Source organism: Crocodylus porosus, unplaced genomic scaffold (genome assembly GCF_001723895.1).
Source record: "Crocodylus porosus isolate Cpor-Errol unplaced genomic scaffold, CroPor_comp1, whole genome shotgun sequence".
In the NCBI taxonomy this organism is placed as follows: Eukaryota; Metazoa; Chordata; order Crocodylia; family Crocodylidae; genus Crocodylus; species Crocodylus porosus.
The window spans coordinates 30,862,662-30,871,681 of NW_017728886.1; the positions used below are offsets into that span (position 1 = coordinate 30,862,662).

The 9,020-nt window shown below is 43.9% G+C and overlaps 1 long non-coding RNA gene across 1 annotated transcript; it reads left to right on the forward strand.

Annotated features, from left to right (window-relative positions):
- The first annotated feature begins 785 nt into the window (after positions 1–785).
- Positions 786–4,920, forward strand: LOC109307895. Its single transcript, XR_002100396.1, has 2 exons — positions 786–1,791; positions 4,827–4,920. It is a non-coding gene; the product is annotated as an uncharacterized LOC109307895 (long non-coding RNA).
- The last annotated feature ends 4,100 nt before the right edge of the window (positions 4,921–9,020 follow it).

Here is a 9,020-nt window from a genome sequence, read left to right on the forward strand (position 1 = left end):
CATAACAGTGGTTATGAACAAGAGCAGGGAAACAAGCTAGATAGAAAATGTAACATATCCTTGAGATGTGTTATCTCCCAAAGAGGATTCTTCCAAGGGACGATAGGTATTTTTTAGCCTCACCTATAGCCAGAGTCAAGAGTACATGAGGTTTCTCAGGCTCTGCTTCATCCCTGTTACACATTTTGAATTTCAGGAAATGCCTCCACAGACTTCCAGAAAAGTAGGAGACATGAACACAGAGAGGGCCATTCCTTGACAGGTGCAAGAAGAATCTAGGCCAGAATCCTGCTACTCTCCAAGCTGCTGGGATGCACTCCTGGCCGCCTGCATGATACGGCTGTGTGTATACACATGACATTTATTGGCAACATCATTGGCCACATCAGCCAAAAAAAGCCGACTTTGATAATGTCAATTTTCTTTTTATCAGTGCTGATATGATATGGACCGATCTATTGGTGCACCTCTACTCAGTTCACATTCAGGTGGCTATTTGTGGAAATTTAAATTATGCAGTTGGTATGACTTAGCTTTTTCTTTCACCACTCCTGAGTCTGTGACTGCAATTTTTAAAGGTCTGAGATAACCAAAAATTTTATAAATTAGCCTGTTGTGCTCGCCCAAGCACTGTGTGGGCTTATTTTTTTTCATTCCTAGCTTTCGGAAAAGCAGCAGTTAGTTCTTAAATTGGAATTATAAGTGGAAAGAAAATATCTGGTCATTTTACAGTTGATTTTATATTTCTTTACAGTATATTACTTAATGCAAGATGCATTTATGCTCCAGAGCCCTTCATGTGACAAAACTTCAAACAATTGGTGTTAAATTAAATATTACTTGTGACTTAGCTACTATCCTTTAAATGTTGAACATGACAATTTTATAGTGAATTCAGCATCTCTAAACTGTTGACTGTTTGATTTTTTCCTGTCTGAATATCTCTACAGAAAACAGAATGTTAGTACAACCTACAATAAAGAGACAGTTAACTACAATTACTTAAATGTCATAGTGGACAGGCAACTCAGCCAGATCACAGTGTGTGACAGAAGCAAAAAAAGAATGAATATGATTGTTCAATTTAGGTACATTCTGTTTAGTTCAATTCCTTGTTGAGTTAATTTAAGTTTAATACAAGTGTCCAAAAAGCCCAGCCAGCATGACCTCATGTATACCAGCCACCTAGAAACATACTTATTTTTACTTGATAGATGCTAGTAAAGATTAATTTGCATATCGGATAAAGATGCATCAATGTATTTACCCATATATTAGCAAATATCATTATCTGCACTTGGGTCAGAGAAGACTGCAACATGGAAAGAGTTTTAGGAATGCAATAAATGCTATCCTTCTTGCTGGTTTGGAGTCTTACCTGCAGTGGTGCTGGCAGCTTTGGTACCTTATTGAGTCTCTATCACTGGTTTTTACTGTTCTTGAGCTGAGAGGGTAAATCCAGTAGAATGACCAGTCTGAATTCCAACAACAAACAAAAATAGCTGGCAATGGAGTAAAGCTAAATGGCAGAATCTTTGTTGCAATAGAGACCTTGCAAACAATAGCTAAAGTTATTTAAAACTAGTAACAGCTAATACTATAATGTAAGGGTATATAGAATACTGTGTTAATAAGTGCAATTATTTTTTCCAGGGAAAACAAAACTAGTCACCATGCCAACTGCAAAATGTGTACATTGAATATCTTTAGAAAGGCAATTAAATGGCCATTTATGAGGACAGGCTAAACCTGGGAATAAAATTAGAAGACAGAAGAGGCTGTGTGGCTGAAGTACATGGGCATAAAGTAGCTAAAACTACTAATGAACATTACACTAATTTAGTTCTCTCCTGGGCACTTGATTTCCTGGAAAGCCTAATTTGATTGACCTTTAATAAAGAATTAAAGAGAAAATATGGAACATAAGTAAAATAGGCTCTATTTTACTTTATATGAGTACCATACAAAGAAAAACAGAAAAGTAAGGTCTACAAAAAAGAAAAGAAAACAGAAAAGGGTAGACAAAGAATGGGTAGAAAAACATAACTATACTCTTCTAAACCTGTGAAAGAAGAGTAGGAACCTGAAAAACAATCTGTTGCAAGATAAGCTTCAACAGGATTGCCAACCCAAGACATGTTTTTACTGACAAATCTATAGACTTTTTAGTGACAACCAAACTTTTTAACTGACATGTTATTTACATAATGTAACTATAACCCTTCTATCAGGCCTGAGGCAAGAGCTAGGTTCAAATTTTGGGGTTATACACCAATGCTAGTAAAAAAGTATGGTTCTCAGTTAAATCTCAGATTAGCAATAAAATAAAATGTTCTTGGGTTAACAAACCTGATACACTACAGCAATGGTTTTACACTGTACAGCCCCCCACCCCAGGTATCCCCTACTCACCCCCACACCCTAATGCCCCTGGCCCCACTCTGTACCATGCTGCTGCCCCAACATACGCTTGCTGGCCCCTCTTTCCTGTCCTGGTACAGACCTCCAGGGCTAGGGACAGAAGTTACACATAAACAGGTTTAAGTGATCAGAAACTGGTTTGAAATTGTAACAGAACAGAAATTCAGTACACATAAACCTCTTTCAAAATGACCACAACTGGTTTAAGATAAACCTAACTGAATGTAGTATCAGACTTACCTGATTCAGGTCAAACTGGTTTATAGAACTTCTGACCCAGACCACTTCCTGGTTTAAGCTAATTCACAATCCCCCAGCATCCCGGGATGCTTTGCAGTCCTGGGCTGGGCTGTGCTGTCTGCTCTGGAGTGCCGCCCTCACTGGTCCAGCAGCAGGAGCAGGAGGTGTGGCCAGGCGCCAGCAGCCTGAGGGGAAGGGGGTTTAATCCTCCCTCCCTCCTGCGAGGAATCCCAACTGGGGTCTGCCTGGCATTCCCCCTCCACTCGCCACTTGAGCAGCAAGAGCAAGAGCATGGCTAGACCCCAGCCCCAGGCCTCTGGTAAAGGGGTGGAGGAAGGGGGGAAAATCACAGAGAAGCAAGACTAGCAGGGACCACGGGGGAAGGGCTCTTCCTAACTGGCTGCAGGGGGCTCTGTGAGGTGCTGCCTCGGGGGTCAAGGCGGGAGGGGCTCAGTGCTGGACCCTGCTGTGGGGCAGGGGGGGAAATCTAGCCTCAGGAAGCCCTTGGTGGCTTTTTTCCCCAGCAGTACAGAGTCCCCCTGGCAAGCAAACCCTCCACTCTCCAGATTCCCGCATCACACAGAGCCCCCTGCCCTGTGGCAGGGCAGGAGAAGGAGGGGGAAGAGCCCTGCCCAACACAGTGGCTCCATGACAGCTCAGCCCAGCCTGGGAGCAGGGAGCCAGGAGCAATCCAGGCACATAGTTCCCACAGCCCCAGCCTGAGCTGCGGCTGGCTGGAAAGGGCCCTGCCCCCATGATCCCTGCCAGTCTCACTTTTCTGTGATTCTCCTCTTCCTCCCCAACTTTGCCTCAAGCCTGGGGCTGGGGTCTGGCCATGCCCCCACTCTCACTGCTTAACCTTCGGTGCCAGCCAGGGGCTGGGGCCTGGCCAGGCTCCCATGGGCTACAAAGTCTTGAGAGAATGCTCCCTGCAGGGTGCTGTGGGTGCTCAGATGCTAGGTGGCACTGACCTGCTCTATTGGTCTTTCAACACTTTTCCTTCAGCTTCTTTCTGATGAGAGATCTTCAAGCAAGGTCCTGATTGCTCAGTATATTTTTCTGGATGGCAGCATTTCCTGAGGGAGGGATTTATGGACAGGCTGCTTAACCTTGTTTTTTTATGAACTGTCTGTATATTTACCATTGGCAACCCTGTTTTTCAACAAAAATGCTTGTCAACTCCACTAAAATGTAATCAACATATCTACTGTATCACTATACACTTGGGAAAATAACAACCTAAAGGTTCCAAAGCTATTTAAAATGAACATTACAAAGCATAGGCAATCCAGCAATTTCTTCCTTATTTTAACAATTTTCATGAGGAAAGATTGCAGAAATCAGTCCCTACATACTAGCATAACAGTTCTTCCTGTACTAGTCTACAGCCATGTCTGGTTTCATATACCACAACTGTTTAAGAGGAGAATCAACACTGAAAACAACTTTGTAAATGTCATTGTAGGATGGACAGATTGATTTATCTCACTAGCTTCCATATTTAAATGTGCTAGTCTCTAAAAATAAAATAATGTTTTCCCTAACTCTTCAACTTGTCTGGAATCTGAAAGTTAGCTTTGGTTATTTTTTTTTATTCACGTATCACCATGAAGTTTTACAAGTGGGAATTTAATTAACAGTCCTGTAGGTCAGGGGTTGACAAATATGGCCTGCAGGCCAGATATGAACCACAGAGATATGGGGCTTCTGCAGCATTTTGGCAGCAGGGGCCTTTGATGGTGCTTCAGTGGCCAGAGGCTTCTGCAGGAATTTTACCCTGGTGACAAGGAAAAGCAATGGTGGTGGCACTGCAAAGAGGAGCGATGAATATGACTGAAAGTAGCCTGCACTTGGAGATAAGGCACACACAACTTTTTTTGCCCTTTCTTGTGCTGGAAACAGTGTGACTGTTTGCACCAGTGGGTTTTCCAGACACTTTAAAAGTCTTTCTGGTGCATTAAAATAAAACTCGTCAAACATAATTTAGTTTGGCTCACCACAATTTAAAGAATCATATGCATGGATTTGTTGCATGCAAACACAAAGCACTCAAAGACATGTAATGAGCCCTTTGTCCCCCAGATGGAGCTGTAATTTTTTTGTATTTCACCACTGCCACTTTCTAATTGCTCCCATTTTTTTTTCCTTCTTGTGCCATGTACCAGCTCCCTGCACCCAGAGCTGCATGGCAGGGCATGGGGTGTGGGGCCCCAGAAGAAGAGAACAGCATGGGGCCATCCTGATTTCCTGTGGTGCCAGCTGGGGACCAGGTTTAATTCATTCAAAAACATAATGCATGCAAACACTGATGTGATGTTCCAAAGCTTAATTCATTTAAAAACCTAGTGTGTGCAAACATTGATACAATGCTGCAAAATAAACAAGTTTAAATTGTATAAATCTATTTAATTTAATGAGGATTAAACCCTGTGATGTGTACAGGTGTGCAAACTTGGTTAAAGCAGCTTCCACTCCAGTGGTGTTGACTCTACTATAGATGATGCACAAACATGCATGAGCCTAACTCTTGTTTAATACATATTAACTCCGCAGCCTTAAAATGCAGGGTTTTTCTATACAATGATCTCCATCAAAAAACCCTCCTGAAGAGTTTATTGCAGAATTAAGTTCTAGTTAAGGACCTAGTGTTATATACCCATGCGTCCCCTTTGAAGTCAACCCAACCTCAGGGGGCATTTGAACAATTTGGACATTTAGTAAACAAAATGTCAATCCATTTGGAAACCCAATATCTAAAGCAGTACAGGGGGCTCACTAACCTAGTAAAGAGGGTTTAAATTAGGTTTGCCAGGGGATCAAAACCAAAGCTGTGAGGTAAGTGGGGAAGTGGGTGACCTGGAGGAAGCACAAGGAGGAGGGGGCAACAAGGGAGGTCTTCTCATTTTTCTGAGAAAGTAGGGCAATCAGTTAGTTACCCCAGGTACTGTACCCTGAGCCCAGTAACCATTTTTGTTGTCCGCTGCTGGACTCTCTCCAATTTGTCCACAACCTTTCTGTAGAGGGGGGCCCAACATTGGACACAGTACTCCAGATGTGTCTTCACCAGTGCTGAATATAGTGGAAGAATCATTTCTCTTGATCTGCTGGAAATACTTGATACCAGCTGCCAACTAGACACTGAGCCATCGATTACTACCCTTTGGGTCCAACAATCCAGCCAATTTTCTAACCATCTTACATCGGTTAACTCCCTCAGCACTCTCCGGTGTATCATGTCCAGCTCCATAGGCTTGTACACATCCAACTTTTCGAAATAGTTCCCAACCTGTTCTTTCACTACTGTTGGCTGCTCACCTCCCCAAACTGTGCTGCCAGGTGCAGTAGTCTGGGAGCTGATCTTGCCTGTGAAGACTCAGGTGAAAAAAGCATTGATTACTTCAGCTTTTTGGCTAAGCAGCAGCTCTGAAGAAAAGGACCTAGGGGTTACAGTGGATAATAAGCTGAATATAAGCCAACAGTGTGCCCTTGTTGCAAAGAAGGCTAACGGCATACTGGGCTGCATTAGTTGAAGCACTGCCAGCAGGTTGAGGGAAGTGATTTTTCTCTTCTATTTGGCATTGGTGAGGCCACATCTGGAGTACTGCGTCCAGTTTTGGGTCCCCCATTAAAGAAAGGATGTGGGCAAATTGGAGAGAGTCCAGTAGAGGGCAGCAAAAATGGTTAGGTGGCTGGGGCACTTTACTTTTGAGGACAGGCTGAGGGAACTGGGCTTATTTAGTTTGGAGAAGAGAAGATTGAGGGGAGATTTAATAGCAGCCTTCAACCACCTGAAGGGTGGTTACAAAGAGGATGGAGCTATATTATTTTCAGTGATGACAGAAAAAGAACAGTGGCCTCAAGTTGCACCAGAGAAGTTTAGATTAGATATTAGGAAAAATGTTCTCAGTAGGAGGATAGTAAAGCACTGGAACAGGTTACCCAGAATAGCTATGGATCCTCCATCTTTGGAGGTTTTTGACACCTGGCTAGATAAAGCCTTGGCTGGGATGATCAATTTCGGGGTGGGCCTGCTTGGAGCATGGGGGTGAACTAGATGACTTCCTGAGGGCCCTTCCAACTCTAATTTTATGATTCTATGATAGATAGTTGCAATTCTAAATACAGAAAATTATTTCTGGTTGAATACAAAGATGACATTTTAACTGATCCTCAATGGAGCCACACCTTAATAGGATTTGACCAGTGACTCTACTTAGCACATTACATGGGAAAGAAAGTGAATAATTAATGGAGTTTAGGTCCACAAAGGGACTATAAGAAGGTCTGGTGTCCTGTATAACAGACTATTGAATTACACAGTTATCCTTGAATTGAGCTCAGAAATTTGTATTTGACCAAAACATCTACCAACATATTCACACTTCATTTGAAGATACCACTTTCTTAATTTGTGCATTATTTCTAATTTGAAAGTTGTTTAGTTACCAGCCACAGCTTTTGTACTGGTTCTCTCTTCTACATCATTAGTAACTAATGCCATAATAAAAAGGTAAATTCATCTCCCTCATTTTGCTCACTGTTTACCTGTTTATACATCTGATAATCATATTCAGTCTTTTTTGCCACAGTAACAAATTTTGAGCTTAGGCTTGTCCATTATGACATTTAAATCCTTTAAAGAGTCATTGCTGTCCAAGTACAATCCCATATTCATCTTAATATCGCTTGCATTCCTTGTTACTAAATGTATAACTTTGTATTAGAGTATATTGAAAATGAAAGCGCATTTCATTTGAAGGGCCCATTAGGAAGACTCCACTCAAAAGGTGATACTGTGACGAAGTGGGAACTCCCTGACCAGCCACAGTGCTAGTTTCCCCACTTGCCTCTGGGCATGTCACTCACCTGTCTCACCTGCCATGCCTTGTTGTTACTTAATTGAGATGTTAATTAAGGCAGGAGGCTGCCCATTCTTGCCCTGATGCCAGGGGGCTCTATCTACAGCTCCATTCTTCCCCTACACTGTAGCCCAAGCCTCACAGATGACACACTGCTCCCAGCCTACAGCCAAACCAAGCTTAGGCCTCATTGTCAGGCATCAGACACATACATATTCATACCACTCTCCTCTCACTAGGGCCTCTCACACGCCATCCTTTCTCTTTCATGCCTCGACAACTTGTACTGCCTTTCTCCCTCTTGGAGCAGGCCCCTTAGGCCATAGGCTTTAGCTAGCTCATACCTTGGGTGGCAGATGTACCATCTTTTGGGCCTCTCCCATAACCCTCACCAGGGTAGTGGCCAGCCCAACTGAGTCTAAGCTTGCCCTTGCCCCTTCCCAGGGCAACTCTGTTCACTCAGACAATACTGGACTCCCAGCCCTCTTGTTTTCCCCCTCACTGGGGCTCCTCATCTCTGCCTCCCTCACTGGGGGCCCCCAACACCCCCTCACTGGGGCCACGGGGCTTCCCTTCACAGTGGGATCACATTGCCATAGCTGTGACTGGCCCCAGCTAGCTCTCCTCGGGGTCTTGCACCCCACAGGGCTCAGGCAGCCATAGCTGTGCCTGGCCCTCACTATTGCTCCTCAGGGTTTTGCACCCCACACTAGGCTCAGGTGGCTGCAGTCATGGCTAGCCCCACTACCTCCAGTGATAAATGACCCACCCAAAGTTGAGAGCTGGGGTTAAGGCACCCCTACCTGCCTTTCAACAGGATGGTAATTGGCCTGGCATTTCCTGGGGGCTGCCACGCCACTGAGAGTCCCACCAGGCCTCCGACCCCCAGCAGGGTGCAGTTTTAGGTTATACCCAGGACCAGGAGCCTCCAAGCCATCCCCTACAGCTCCTGCCCTTACCTCCAGGATGCTGAATACAGCCTTGCAGCCAGGCAATGTTTTTGCCTGGCCTGCCAGTAGGCAACTGCTCTATTTATATAGGTAGCCAGAGATCAAAAATGGCCACTACAATCAAGCACCTGCTGGCTGCTTAGCTCGGCTCTTGAAGTGGCAGGCACAACAGTGCCCTGCCACAGATACACCACTGACAACTACTTTTTGATATCTGTTAGTGTGTTCTGTACTTTATAGATATTATATAGAGGTAATTTAACTCAAATACCATGTAGTACTAAGGCAAACACCTTACAAAAGTCAGTTATATCTTTGCAGTCACCAAACTTGGATCTCGTGAGAGAACATAATGAGATTTGTCTGATGAGAAGTATGTTCTAAAAGAATATGTTGATCAGCATTAATTATCTTCTCATTTTTTAATTATTTTTCAACTCAATCATATGGCCACCTCCCCTTGCGGGGTCTGCTCCCTACTGGGGTCTCTGGCGCGCCAACTGGAGGAGCTCCAAGCCACAGTCCAGAGACTGCGTGCCATCAGGGACTG